Here is a 15,807-nt window from a genome sequence, read left to right as displayed (position 1 = left end):
TTATCATCCAATCAAAAATTATCAGGCATGCATGGCAAAAAAGCAGGAAAACATGACCCATACTGAGCCAAAAAAAATCAATCAACTGAAAATGCCCCAGAACTGACATAAATGTTAGTACTAGCAGAAGAGGACATTAAAACCGTTTTTATAACTGTAATCTATATGTTCAAAAACTTAGGTAGAGGAGGCATGAAAGGTTTAGAAATGCTCTCAAACTACGGATGGGAATAACAGCATAACAGTCTTTATAGAAGGTAAGAACTGTAAACTTGAAGACAAAGCAACAGAAAATAACCAAAATGTAACAAAAAGAGAGGGGAAAAAAAGAGCATCAGTGAACTATGGGACTTCAGGCAGCCTTGTATAATTAAAATATGTGTAACTAGAGTCCTCAAAGGAAAGACATGAGGGATAGAAATATTTTTTTAAATAACAGATAAAAACTTTCCAAATTTGATGAAAATAAACCAATAAATCCAAGAAGCTCAACCAACACCAAACACAAGAAACATGAAGAAAACTAGATCAAGCCACATCTTAAATCAAATTGCTCAAAATCACTGGTAAAGAAACTCCTAAAAGCAACCAGATTAAAAAAAAAAAGATAAATTACATAGAGAAAAGCAAAGAAAAGGATGACAGCTCATTTCTTGTGGGACACAAGCAAGCGAGAAGATAGTAGAACAACATATTTAAAATATTTAAATTAAAAAATGATATAAGACATGTATAGAAACCATTCTTAACCCACTTGCCCAAAAACAGGCCACAAGCAAATATGGCCCCATGGTCAGCAGTTTGCCAACCACTGGTAGAGACTGTCGATTTCTTCAGGCTGCCATACACTATTTTTCTAGTAATATGCTCAGCACTATATTTGTTTGAAAGAAAACAAAAACACAATCTAAAAAAGAAATTGTATCACATTGCAGATATTTTAGTGTAAAAGCCATTATGACTTCCTTTGAAATTTTTATATAAACACAATACCAAGGAATTATTTGTTTTGAATTAGTGTTTTCCTCAGCAAATGAAACTGTTTGTACTGTCCTATTTTACATTTAACTTGCATCTGCTCACATTCTGTTCCACTGGGTGTTAGCCATGACAACCACAAATTGATCATTCATTTAATCTTAGAGCACCTCCAATAAATTTTGGATGTTTTTTAACTCCAATAAAATTCTATCTAATTTTAAGTGATTTCAGAATATGTCCTTAAAATTAGTGACTGAGAGTATCTTAAAAGTGAAATGAAAACAGCTCATCATTGGGTGGGATCAGATCTCATTAAAAAGAATTGCAAGGTCACTGTTACAAGTGAGCCAATGATGTTCAAATGATTTAACTAGATATGAAAACTTTATAAAAACTTTACAATAACTTTTAAGGTAATTTAGAACCTGCAGCAATTTGCAGTCAGAATTAAGGATCTTTAGAGCGAGTGCGAAATTTACCTAATGGAAATATACACTGAGTGGCCAGATTATTATGACCACCCCATCAGTACTTTGTTGGGCCACCTTTTGCCTTCAATACTGCAGCGATTCTTCTTGGCATTGACTCCATGAGATGTTGAAAAATGATGCGAGGAATCTGACACCATGCCCGATGAATAGCACTGTCCAGTTCTGTGAGATTTGATGGTTGTGGAACCAGCTGCCTGATGGCTCTTTTAACTTCGTCCCACAAATGCTCAATTGGATTGAGATCTGGTGATTGTGGGGGCCACCTAAGCAAGGTGAAGTCTCCCTCATGTTCTTGAAACCACTCCTGCACAATACGAGCACCGTGGCATGGCGCATTGTCTTGTTGGAAGAAGCCATCTCCGTTGGGATACGCCATCAACATGATAGGATGAACTTGATCAGCAACGATACTTAGGTATGTAGTGCTATTCAGACTTTGTTCCACACGAATTAAAGGCCCCAAATCATGCCAGGAAAACATGCCCCAAACCATAACACTGCCCCCACCAGCTTGAAGGGTTGTCCTCATGCATGTGGAGTGCATGCTTTCATGCCGTTTCTGCGAAATTCTCACTCTGCCATCTGCATGATGCAACTGGAAATGTGATTCATCGGACCACATGACTTTTTTCCAATGCTCGACTGTCCAATCCTTGTGTTCCTGTGCGAATTGGAGACGTTTTATCTTGGTAACTGCAGACAGCAAAGGTGTTCGAACAGGCCTTCAGCTTCCATATCCCATACAATGCAGTGTACAGCTAATTTGCCTAAAAATGTCAGGTGGTCATAATAATCTAGCCACTCAGTGTATAACCTAACCATTTTACATCAATTTTTAATTAGGATGTCAGGCACCAAACAAAAGGTTGCACTAAAGTGATTATACTTACTACAATGTAATGATCTGACAGGATAGTCAAGATGATTAGTCTGAAGAGATATATACTTCATAAAGGCTTGCAGATTTCTAATTATTGCCTATTTTCTAGGTATAAACTAATTGCAGGTTTTTTTTTCCAAGTACAAATCATGTAACAACCATCTTACACAATCATATTCAAAATAAAATCTCATATCTGAGTTCATTCATTCAGTAAGTATTAACTGAAAAACTATTATGTCAGGTACATTTTAGGTAGTGGGAATACATCAATAATCAAGAAAGATCCTTCTTTAACAAACCTTACATACACGTGAAAGGAAACTGACAATCAACAACAATAAAACAACAAAATAACAAAAAACATGTACACAATTTAAAAACTGACAGGTGGTAAGAAGCCAGCACTGGACCAAATGTTTGTCTAATGAATGATATAAAATGAACCTAATACACTAGAATACAGATGTTATCATTGTCAATACAAATCAAAATGAACCAGCCTTTCAACTTCCTTTCCCTCCTCACCCCCCCCCCCTTTTATATAATCCTACTAGAGGCCCAGTGCCTGACATTCGTGCACTGGGTGGGGGGTCTCTCAGCCCGGCCTGCGTCCTCCATATAATAAAAGCCTAATATGCTAAGTGTCCGGTCGACTGGTCAGCCGTTCAACCAATCAAAACGTAATATGCTAATGATATGCTAAGGCCACTCAACCACTCGCTATGACGTGCACTGACCACCAGGGGGCAGATGCTCCAACCAGTAGGTTAGCTTGCTGCTGGGGTCTGGCTGATCGGGACTGAGCGAGATGGGCCGGATACGCCCTGGAACCCTCACGCGGTTCCTGCCCAGCTGGCCAACCTCCCGTGTCCCTCCCCAGCCCTGATAGTGCACCAGTGGGGTTCCTCGGCCTGGCCTGCACACTCTTGCAATCCAAGACCCCTTGGGGAATGTCCGAGAGCCAGTTTCGGCCTGATCCCGCAGGCCAGGCTGAGGGATCCCACTGGTGCACAAATTTGTGCACTGGGACTCTAGTTAATTATAGGAAACCCCCCCCTACCCCCCACTATGGAAGAATTTCAAGGTTTCTTCATGATATATTAATTCAAAAGAGTATTAGGGACATTTTAGACATGAAATACTATAATGCTCATGTGCTACAATGTCCCCATGGTAATGAAATGAGATATCCCTAGTTTCTTCCTTACTGGCTAGATCAGGAGTCTGTAAACCTTTTGTAATGGTTCACAGAGTATCTTATTAGAATTTGCTGGTCGTAAGGTCTCGTTGCAATTACTCAACTTGCAGTTGTATCAAGAAAGCAATCATAGAAAATACATAAATGAATAAATATGGGCTATGTTTCAATAAAATGGGCTTGGCTCAAGAGCTGTAGTTTGCCAAATCCTATGCTAGATAGTCAGAACTTAGACCAGGAAAAGTAGTGAGCAAGCTGAGATCAATGTGGCTTTTATTGGGGCAGGGAGAAATGGGAGAGGAAAAAAAAGAAATTTAAGCAGAGTTTACCTCTTTATTTCTTCCTACTCTATTTAATGTTTCCAATTTAGCTTCTCTGAAACTGTCCCAATTATAGTGCTATGTGAGAAGTCTAAAGCACAAATGAGATAATCTACTAGGATATTCTCTGAACCCTTGAAGTTTAGGAAACCCGCAGCTGCTTAAGGGGAAAAGAAAGAGAAACTGCCTTGCTGGCTATGATAACCAACCTTACAAATGCAAGGAAGCAAAGCACAAAAGAACTACTAGAATTATAGTGGCTCCTTTTCCTCTTACTGTGTAACTCCTTAGTTCCTGATGCATCTCTCTGGATGTAATGAAATAACTGAAGTCAACGCTAAATATCTAGCAATTTAATATCTTATAAACACACACACACACACACACACACACACACACACACAGAAAACCAGGAGAAAACTACAGAAAATAAATCTTTTGTCTATATGTATCTACAGACACATACACACAAAGATACACAATTGCCCTTCTGGATTAATTCTCTGTGTATGTGCACATGTGTGTACACACACTCACATATATGTATATATGTGTATAAAAATGAATTTATTTTCAAATATTTTCAAAGCATGCTGCTTTGAAGCATGCTGTAATATATTATATTAATATCTTTACCTGTTAATAAATGTACAACATATAATTGATCTTTATATAAATTTAGGTTCAAGTGTACATAGTAAATTAAGGTCCACAAACTACTGGCATGCAGCTATTTGGGAGTAATGGAAAGAAAGATAATTTTGGAATGAAAAAGAACTGCATTCAAATGTAGCTTTTTTGTCTATAAACAATGTAACTTTGACTACAAACCATGAAACCTCATGCGCATCCGTTTTCTCATATATATGGTGAAAATTATAATTACCTATGATGAAACCACTGTTACAAGATGTGAGGAAAAAGTTTGTCTCTGAAACAATTCGCCAAGTAAACAAACCCTACAAAAGAATAGAACAGCTATGCATAAAGGCTGAGACAATTGTGATCCACACGCAGCCTGCTACCATTATTTAGAAGTCATACATTTTGCTTGCATAGCTACTTTCCTGTTTCTGTTTTTCTCTACGAAACATAACTATTTATAGTTCAGATCACTTCTCTGACAGGTGGCTTCTAGAAATATATTTAAGGGCTTCCCTCTCATCTATATATATATAAAACCCTAATATGCAAATAGACCGAACAGCAGAACAACCGGACAACTGGTCACTATGACGTGCATTGACCACAAGGGGGTGCACGTGGAACATGGTGGGCATCGGCCACAGCAGGATGGTGGAGCAGGTGAGCGGGTTTGCCAGACCAAGGCAGGGCACTAGTTGCTGTCATGGCGCGAGCCTCTAGTGGTTACTGAAAATTCTTTGCTCCTGTGCGCCGGCCCCGCTTGAACCAGCTACCAGCCCAGATAGGCCTCTCAGGGCTTCTCACCCTGCTCCTGAGGGACGATCAGGGCTAGGAGCCACCTCTTGCACCCACTGCCGGTGACGGCCCTGCTCGAACCTGCTGCTGGCGCTGGAGCCACCACTCACACCCACTGCTGGTGCTGGTCCCGATTGCTCAGCGTCTTCAGCAGGTGCAAGAGGCAGCTGCCAGCCCCGGTCGCCCCTGAGGGCTTCTCCACCTCCTCCTGCTTCTGAGGGGGCAGCAGCCTCCGCTCACATCCACTAATGGCGCCAGCCCCAATTGCTCCTCGCCTTCAGCGAGTGAGAGCTTGGGGGTGGGGTGGAGGTTTCGAAGAATGGACCGAGACCCGCCCCTGTGCCCACCGCAGCCTCGCAGCCCACCGTTCCTTTCAAGGTGCGTCAATTCATGCACTGGGCCCCTAGTAAACTAATAAAAGAGGTAAAGGTACAAATAAATTAATAAAAGAGTAAAAGGTATAAATACACTCAATTTGCATGTGGGTTAGAAATCTGAAAAAATGTTTATTACAATGCTATTTTCTAATCCTTCCATTTGTATTCTTGATTCCACATCTTATTATCTTATTCCAATACTTCTATCATTAATTATTCTCTATTTCTCATTGATTTCAGTCTCTAACAAAAAGGCTTCTGCTTAGTTTCCCATTTTTGAAGTGATATCACTCCTTTCTTTTACCAATCTCTCTTGAGATTCAAGTAATTAATTCTTTCTTCATCATCTCCTAATCTCCATCAATCAGGTGTCTAAGTCACTCCACTAAAGTTGTTGCCCTTGAGCAACGCAAGGACTTCTTCCCAGTTATTCAAACTGCCTGACTTCTCCATTACAGTACTGGCCAATGCGAACCCTACCTTCTCTACTTTGGCTTCTATAATTACACAATCTTGATCCTCTTCATACCCATTTCTCACTGTTCCTTGTGTGTCACCCTTAAAAAGTTGTATTCCGTCCTCCTTTTTCACATCCTTTAGCATTACCTAAAGCTCTATCCTTTGCCCTTGGGTTTCTCTTTTCACTGTCTCCATAAACTCTAACATATTCCATTTTTTTTATCCTTATCCAAGGATATTTTTCCATTGATTTTTAGACAGAGTGAAAGGGAAGAAGAAGGGGAGAGAGAGACATACACACACATCCACTGGTTGCCTCCTGCACAGGACCCAATCGGGGGCAGGGTATGAACACGCAACCAAGGTATGGTGCTTTTGACCAGGAATCGAACCTGAGACCCTTCAGTCCTCAGGTGGAAGCTCTATCCACTGAGCCAAACCAGCCAGGAATAATATATTCAATTTTAATCTTTGAGTAAACAGTTCTTCAAAGTTTCAATTCTGTATGTTTGGTGGTCTGTTGACCTCAAGTGTAATATGTCTTGTAATCATAGTAATTCATTTTTTAAAAACACACACACACTTTCAAAAAATTCCTTCCTCGGGCAATAGTAATGTCTGGTCTAGGAAACTACATCTGGGTACTGGGTAGTTACCAAATATTACTGAAACATCATAGCGTATGTATCTTAAGCATCTCCTTTTAAAAGAAGAATGTAATTTTTTCCTTTTCAATTGATTTTAGAGAGAAGAGGAAGGAAGGGATGGAGGGAGGGAGGGAGGGAGACATCGATGTGAGAGAGAAACATTTATCAGCTGCCTCCCATACATGCCTAAAAGAGGATCAAACCAGTCAATCACCAGCAAAGGTAGAATACCCAGACCCAAGTAAAGGTCAATAAAATGTGTCAACTGTGAACAAGTTATACCAATATTATAAGAAAAGTAACATACAATATACTGAAGAAGCCCAAAGAAAGAAATGCTCAAATGCTTCTGCTGGGAAACTAAGATTGACTTTCTGGAAAACGTTTTGCTGACTACAATGAAGAAATTGGATTGGGAAAGGATAGAAGTAAAGTATGAAAAGTAGTTAGGAAGGCAATGCAATCATACAGGAAAGAAAATGAGAGCCCGAATAAAGGCATGGCAACAGAAATGGAAAAAAAGATTTTGCAGTTTTTTCAAAGATAAAATCATTATTATCATTGTAGATGTGATGTGAAGAATAAGGACAAGGAATAAGGCTAGGGTGTCCCCTGGGTATCTGATTTGGCCCCATTAAAGTACTGCTCTTAATCTAGATGGGAAATGTAAAAAGATGTTTAGAATATGGGTGTCTGATTTGGTCGCATTAAAGTACTGCTCTTAACCTAGACTGGGAAATATAGAAAGATTTTTAGAATAATAAGAGAATTAGTAAGTTTAAAACAGAAAAGTTTGATATACACGACTACATGGTTAAGAAGTTGAGTAAGCAGTAAATAAATTGATCTGAAACCCTCAAACTAAAACACAAATTTGATAGTCATTTATTCAGCCAAATTATATTTATCAAACACAATACAATATGCTGGGGCTATTCTAGGCACTGAGGATACAATGGTAAACAAAACAAAGGAGTCCTTGACTTCATAAAACTTACATTCTAGGGAGACAAACAATAAATAATATTGTAATGGCAGTAGTGGCAAGGGCTATGGAAAAACAACAATAATAGAAGAATGTTAAGTGATAGATATGGGGGCTACTTTAGATAGAATGATCAAAGAAGGCCTCACTGGTAAGTGCTATTTGAGCAGAGAAAGTTAATGAAGGGAGCAAGGCTACATATATTGGGGGAAGAACGACCCAGACAGAATGCAAGTGACATACAAAGGCCCTGAAAAAAGAATACAAGTAGCAATGATTGGCAAGGAGGCTGCTCTACCAAATACAGTGAACAAGAGGAAAAGAGTTAGGAAATGAGAATAGTTGTAGAGGTAGCCAGGGACTAGATTATAATGGCAGTTATCCCAAATAATGACAATATTTCTTAGAAAAATTGTCTTGTCACACATTCTAGTATTTAATACAGTTCTGAGAATATAGCAGGTGCTCAAATAATTTTTTTTCAAATTAATGAGTGAATGAATTAACACATTTCCGTTATATTTGAGCCCAATTTGTGTTCTACCATTTCCCGAACTCTAATTCATCCCCAAAGGACAAACCAAAAAGTAATTTAAAGGACTACATTATAAGCTTTAGTAATCATCAAAAGTAGAATTTTTAAAATGTTGTGAACAGTGACATCACACTAGAATTAGTACATGCCCTTCAAAAGAGACTGCACAGAAGGAAACATCTACTTCAAAATATAATATCAAACTGGACTTTTGCTAAAACAGCACTTCATTCGACAAACCCTTAACATTTTGTAATGTTTTAAATAATCAAAATATATTTCAGACCAAGTTCTGATCGTATTTAATAGCCAACAGTTTACCATACTACTTCAGTTCTACGCTAGGAAAAATCATGTAAAACACTTGGGAAAAAAAAAGATATATCAGTATGTACAAGAGCAATAGCAATGTAATCTTGAAAAACATACTTAAAAATATAGCTGTGCTGCATTTTGGCATTCCTTAACTAATAGAATTAAATAAGCAATCATTCAAAATTCACCACTCAAAATAAGTATTCTTTTGATAGCTAGTAATTCATACTGGTTTAAACTGCTCAGTGAAATAAATATTCTAGACTCAGAATCTGTAAGGATCTTTCAAGGTTATTAAATGTTCTCACACTTAGAGAATTCTGAACTCATTCCTTTACATACTTCCGAAGTGTAAATACATAAATATTTAAAATTTGAACCAGGGTGGGGCAAAAGTAGGTTTACATATGTTTGTATGGAAAAGAATCTATACTAATAAAAGGGTAATATGCTAATTAAACTGGATGTCTTCTGGACGACCATCCAGACATCCTTCCTAAAAAAGCTGGGCCCAGGCCAGCGCCTGCCCCTGTGGCCTGAGAGAGGGAGAAGCCACCCGCCCCATGGTCCCAAGCACCTGTGGCTGTGGACCAGGCGAAGCCGCCCGCCCGCCCGCCCACCGTCCCCTGCATCTGCGGGCTGGCCCAGGCAAAACTGGCCCGGGTCCTGGGTGCCTGTGGGAGGGAAGAGAGAGGGAAGCCCAGGTCCCAGGTGCCTGGGGCTGGCTGAAAGAGGGAATCCTGGGTCCCAGGTGTGGGGCTGAAGCAGAGGCGGTTAGGGGCGATGAGGCCAGCAGGGGAGCAGTTAGGGGCGATTAGGCAGGCAGGCAGAGGTGGTTAGGGGCAATCAGGCAGGAAGGCAGAGGGGTTAGGGGCCATCAAGCAGGCAGGCAGGCAGGCAGACGAGCAGTTAGGAGCCAACAGTCCCAGATTGCGAGAGGCATGTCCAACTGTCAATTTAGGCCCAATCCTGCAGTTGGACATCCCCCGAGGGGTCCTGGATTGGAGAGGGTGCAGGCCGGGCTGAGGGACGCTCCCCCCCCCCCCCCGCCCCCCTGTGCACGAATTTCATGCGCCGGGCCTTTAGTACAATAAATAATAATACAAGAATAAACTTCATTTCGCATACTCACAACTATAAACCTACTTTTGCCCCAACCTGTATTTAAAATGAAGTAAATACTAATATACATTTTTTATTATTACTTTAAATGTTTTTATTGATATTTTTTAGAAAGAGACAAAGGAGGGAGAGAAACATCGATCAGCTGCCTCCCATACATAACAGACCTGGGAATGAAACTACCACCCAGGTTATGTGCCCTGACTTGGAATGAAAGGTCAACCTTAATAATTTAAAAATATTAGCACAGGATGATGCTAATATTTTTAAATTAACAACACTCAGAAAACGCACTTCCTCAGAAATTTCTTCTCCCTCATCAGAAAGTGAATATTTTAATTTCACTTTTACATTTACTCTTGCCTCTGCATACTGAAATAAAATGTTCTTTATTCTACTAATCTATGCTAAGCACATGTTGCCAAGTTGCTTTCAAGTATTTAATCAATTTTATGCAGTACTCATCCTCTAATTTCTTGGGGATAAACACAAAGAGATGGGCAGTGGAATCTTTTTCTATCAAAGAATCACCAACTAAAAATCAATGAAGGATTAAGTTTAAGAAAAAAAAAAACTTGAATAATTAAATTTTCTTTCAAGTCAAGGAATAGAAAACTATAATGTACAGCCAAAGAAAAATGTAGCATGTCCTATTATTGAGCTCCTAAGAAAGGTAAGACATTTAAACGTATATGTTCTTTTAAGGAGAAGCATCTCTGTTTTGTGTTCTAACAACTTTTCAACTCTGATGTACTTTTAAAACTACATGTTGTAAATCTAATATATTAACACACTGATATCACCTCATTAGCATATTATTATCCATACTAGTGACCCGGTGCATGAAATTAGTGCACATTAAAAGGGTATTAATTAGAGGAAATAATTTAATATTGCTGTTTGCCCTTTCTCTATAATAGAAGTGTCAGAGATGAAAGAAAATTAGTAAAATGTATATGAAAGCCATACTCCTACCAGAGTCTGGGGCACACCAGGGGCCCAGAGTCAAGTCCCCACCCAGCCACATGCACCTCAAAATCGCGTGAGACCCAAACCCGGCCTGCCCCCTCAATGAGCTAGATCCAGACACGGCCAGTACCACCCTTGTCAAGCCCTGCCGGGCAGGGGGCATAACCTTAGGTCCCTTGGCCCGGTGCCAGGACAGGGGGCGTGGCCTGAGGTCCCCCAGCCAGACTGGGGCAGGGGGCGTGCCTTGAGGTCCTCCATCAAGCCCCACCAGGTGGGGGACACGGCCTGAGATGCCCTTTCAAGCCCCGCTGGGTAGGGGGCATAGCCTGGAGGTCCCCTGTCAAGCCCCGCCAGGTGGGGGGGCGCAGCCTCAGGTCCCCCAGCCCAGCACCAGGAGGGGGGTGCAGTCTCAGGTCCCCCATCAAGCCCCGCTGGGCGGGGGCGTAGCCTGAGTTCCCCTGACCCAGCACTGGGGGTGCACCTTGAGGTCCCCCATCAAGCCCTGCTGGGTGGGGGCCACGGCCTGATGTCCCCTGTCAAGCCCAGCCAGGCAGGGGGGCACAACCTCAGGTCCCCTGGCCTGGTGCTGGGGCGGGGAGCACGGCCTGAGGTCCCCCGGCCTGGCGCTGGGGCGGGGGGAGCAGCCTGAGGTCCCCTGTCAAGCCCCACCTGGTGGGGGGTGTGGCCTGAGGTCCCCTGGCCTGGCGCTGGGGCAGGGGGAGCAGCCTGAGGTCCCCTGTCAAGCTCCATGGGGGCGGGGGAGGGCACAGCCTCAGGTCCCTGCTGATGGCTCGTTAAGGCTCCTTATGGGAACTTGGCCTCAGCTGTGAGTGCAGCTATCTTTGTAACGGAGTGATGGTCAATTAGCATATTCCCTCTTTAATAGATAGGACTAAAGGCCCAGTGCATGAATTCATGCATGGGTGGGGTTGCTCGGCCTGGCCAGTGATCAGGCCGATCAGGGCCGCGGGAGGTTGGCTGACCAGAGAGGGGCCGCAGGAGGTTCCAATCAGGGCCATCGGGACTGGCCGGCCGGGGGGAGGGGCCACGGGAGGTTGGCTGTAGGAGCACACTGACCACCAGGGGGCAGCTCCTGTGTTGAACATCTGCCCCAGTGGTCAGTGCGCATCATAGCAACTGACTGACCAATCTTTTGGTCACTTAGGCTTTCATATATATATAGATATAGATAGATAAACATATTATTGAAGTGAGGACCAAGTAATATTTATCATCCTCTCTTTTTCTCTGTAGAAATACTAAACCAATTTTGGTAACCATTCAATCAATTAAAGTAGGTCAACAAAAACTTATTGGATTGGACTTCTAATTTTTCCAACTTTCTAACCTGTAGCTTTGAACTCTTTATGGTGATCTGTTTATTTATGCTTCCTTTTCATTAAACAATAGTTAAGGAAAAAATTAAAGAAAAAAAATTCACCTATCTAGATGTGTTTACTGGTTAAAACCCATTAAATTAAAAGGTTACACTGAAGAGGCAAAAGATATCTTATCTAATAATAGACGAATATGCAAATTGACCGCACCTTCGCTACGTCCAAGCCATGCCCACCAGCCAAGCCACGCCCACCAACCAATCAGGATGAATATGCAAATCACCCCCAAAAAAGATGGTGGCTAATCTACATATCAAGACAGAGTAGAAAGAAGCCAAGAGCTGCAGAAGGGAGCAAAGCTGCGGAGAAGCAAGCAAGCTGGGGGGGAGGAGAAGGGAGGAGCGGAGGCGGGGCTAGGGGAGAAGGGAAAAGCAGGCGGGCTGGCGGAGAAGGCGGGCTGGGGGAGAAGGGAGGAGCGGAGGCGGGGTCAGGGGAGAAGGAAGGAGAGCGGGCTGGCGGAGAAGGGAGAAAAGCAGGGGGGCTGGTGGAGAATGCGGGACGGGGGACAAGGGAGGAGAGCAGGCAGGGCAGGATAGAGTGCAGCAGGAAACCCTACTGCAGGATTTTTCCTGCAACGGGAACGCTAGTATTCAAATAATGATTTAAATTTTTTTAAAGAAACTTGGAGTTAGTGTAATTTTTCTAAGCTCTATCCACTTATACAAAACTACTGCTCATCCAAGAAAAAATAATCCATCCACATCATAACACACCTAATACATCTAAGCAGACTTGATGAAAATACCTAACTTTAACTCTACATATAACACGGTGATACAACATAATATTGGGCATACAAAGTAATATACAAAAGAGTACAGCGTGTATGAGCATAAAGTTCAAAAACAGGCAAAACTAATCTATCCTGTTAGAAGGCAGAGTAGGAGCAGTGCCCTTGGTGGGAGAAGTGGTGCCTGGAAGGAGACAATCAGTTTCCAGGGCATTGCAATATTCTGATTATCCATGTGTTCAATCTGTCAAAATTCACAGAACTGTACATTTATGAAAGACATTTTTGAATTCATGTTTTCTTTTAATTAAAAAATATTTAAAAATAACATGCACTGCTCTCTCACTATATTAGGTATTTTAACATGTAAAAAGAAAAGGTTTAACAGCACCACAAAGTTTTCAAGGGCCTCAATAACTCACTCCTGTCCTACAACTCTTATAAATGCTAAAATTATATATCCTTATTATTCCTCTCAGTAAAATAGTTCATGCCTTTGCTCATACTCCAGTCCTCCTGATTTAACCACAGTCTAATCCTTCAAAGTTGAAACAATGCTCCACTTTCTTTTACTTTTTCCAGCTTAGGCTTATCTCTCCCTTCCCTCATCCCCTTTGCTTTAAATTGACCACATAAAGAACACCTGCTATCTACTTTTTATCTATGTGCCAAAATTGAAATAAATATTTTACAAACATTTTATCTACTCCTCAAATAAGTGTTATCTCCAATAGAGATGAGAAAATATCCTCAGAAAAGGCAACTTGTCTTAATTAAAAACCTTCTAAGAAGCAGGTCCATCTGGCTCCAAAGCCCATCCTACCTAATAAAAGTAATATGCAAATTGACCCTGACTCCGCTACACCCACAAGCCACGCCCACAAGCCATGCCCACCAGCCAATCAGGAGCAAATATGCAAATAAACCCAACCAAGATGGCTACAGCCACAGAGAGCAGGAGGGAGGCTTGGGTTTCCCTGGTAACATAGGAAGCCAAGCTTTCCGCCTGCCCTTGCCGGCCTAAGCCTCCACTCAAGGCTACAAAGTTTCAATTATAGAAGGTAAACAAATCCAAACAGAAATGGTGGCAGCCACTGAGCTGGAAAGAGCAGGAGGCAAGGGTTTCCCCCGGCAATGGAGGAAGCAAAGCTTCTGCAGCCCTAGCTGGCCTAGGCCTCCGCTCCAGGCTACAAAGTTTCAATTGAAGAAGAAATATAAATCCCAGATACCAGGGCCTCTGCTTGGGTCGCCAGGGGGCGTGGCCGGCCTGCAAACCACCACAGGCCCTTCACCCAGGCCGCCCCACACCCCAAGGGAACCCTCACCCTGATCCGGGATACCCTTCAGGGCAAACCAGCTGGCCCCCACCCATGCACCAGGCCTCTATCCTATCTAATAAAAGAGTAATATGCAGATTGACCATCACTCCAACACACAAGATGGCTGCCCCCATGTGGTCAAAGATCCTGCCCCCATGTGGACACAAGATGGCCGGCACAAGATGGCCAGCAGGGGAGGGCAGTTGGGAGGGACCAGGCCTGCAAGGGAGGGCAGTTGGGGGCAATCAAGCCTGCAGGGGGAGGGCAGTTAGGGGTGACCAGGCCAGCAGAGGAGGGAAGTTGGGGTTGACCGGGCCTGCAGGGAAGGGCAGTTGGGGGGGACCCAGGCCTGCAGGGGAGAGCAGCTGGGGGGAACCAGGCCTGCAGGGGAGGGCAGTTAGGGGTGACCAGGCCTAAAGGGGAGGGCAGTTAGGGGCAAACACTCTGGCAGGGGAGCAGTTAGGCATCAATCAAGCTGGCAGGGGAGTGGTTAAGGGGTGATCAGGCTGGCAGGCAGAAGCGGTTAGGGGCAATCAGGAAGGCAGGCAGGAGAGCAGTTGGGAGCCATCAGTCCTATTTAGGCAGTCGGACATCCCTCGAGGGGTCCCAGATTGGAGAGGGTGCAGGCTGGCCTGAGGGACACCCCCACCCTCACCCCCGTGCACGAATTTCGTGCACCGGGCCTCTAGTCCTCTTATAAGGCTCCAGTGCTAGACTGTCTCTGTATCATGCAATTAACATGTTATTATATGTTATTCTGTCCATATTAGTCATATTTGTACCTTACTATCTACTTTTATATTATCTCACTACCCATATTGTATAAAAATATACCAATTCTATCAAGTCACATCTCACCTTCCTTGAATTATGCTATGAGGTAATTACCTATCTGAAAAACAGCCAAGACGTAAAAACAAGCACTCCAAGAGATGGCAATAAAAACTGAAATTGTGTATCATCACCAATTTTATTCACTACAGGTCATATATATTATTGACAGTAGCACTCCCCCCACTCTTAATTCCTTATAATGTGGAACCTATTTCTCTTTATTTTCCATTCAGATTAACAAGGCCAGGTATATAGTTTTCATTTTGTAACACAGTAAAAGTAAAAAATAAGGAATTAAAAGACTGCTAAATATAGAAACAATAATTGCAATGTAAATGATAGCTGAGAACAATGAAATAGCACATAAGATTAAAAAGAGCAATCCAAAGTTACATAAGGTATTAATAAATACATAATAAATAATGATGACCCTAGCCAAAAATTTAAAATATAATTGATATTTTATTCTTAAGGAAAGAAATATGTAATAGTTCTAGAAATAACTGTATCCAAAATGTTTAAAAGGTCTACTTCATAGCTCAGCCAGTAACTTACTTCCTGAGTGCTGCAAATAAAGTCCTACAATATATAGAATACTCATTTAGTTACTAATTATTCCAGCATCATGGGCTATCTGACTTCTTTTTAGAAAGACTGTAAAGGATTAAATACATGAGATTTAGAATCAAAAACAATAAACAGGATCTGAATTCCACCTCTCTTTCTTACTGCCAAATGACCTGGGCTAGTTAGGCTGCCTCTGGGGCCCGTTTCCTTCATAGGGATATTAATATTTTTTCCTTGG

The 15,807-nt window shown here is 42.1% G+C and overlaps 1 protein-coding gene across 1 annotated transcript in view; it reads right to left on the bottom strand.

Annotated features, from left to right (window-relative positions):
* Positions 1 to 15,807, bottom strand: part of RICTOR (RPTOR independent companion of MTOR complex 2) — a 95,800-nt gene that overhangs the window by 68,179 nt on the left and 11,814 nt on the right. The gene's annotated exons all lie outside the window — the stretch shown is intronic.

This window comes from Eptesicus fuscus, chromosome 4 (assembly GCF_027574615.1).
Source record: "Eptesicus fuscus isolate TK198812 chromosome 4, DD_ASM_mEF_20220401, whole genome shotgun sequence".
NCBI classification, from domain to species: Eukaryota; Metazoa; Chordata; class Mammalia; order Chiroptera; family Vespertilionidae; genus Eptesicus; species Eptesicus fuscus.
Note: the sequence above shows the minus strand (reverse complement) of the source record. Positions and strands in the feature narration are given on the sequence as shown.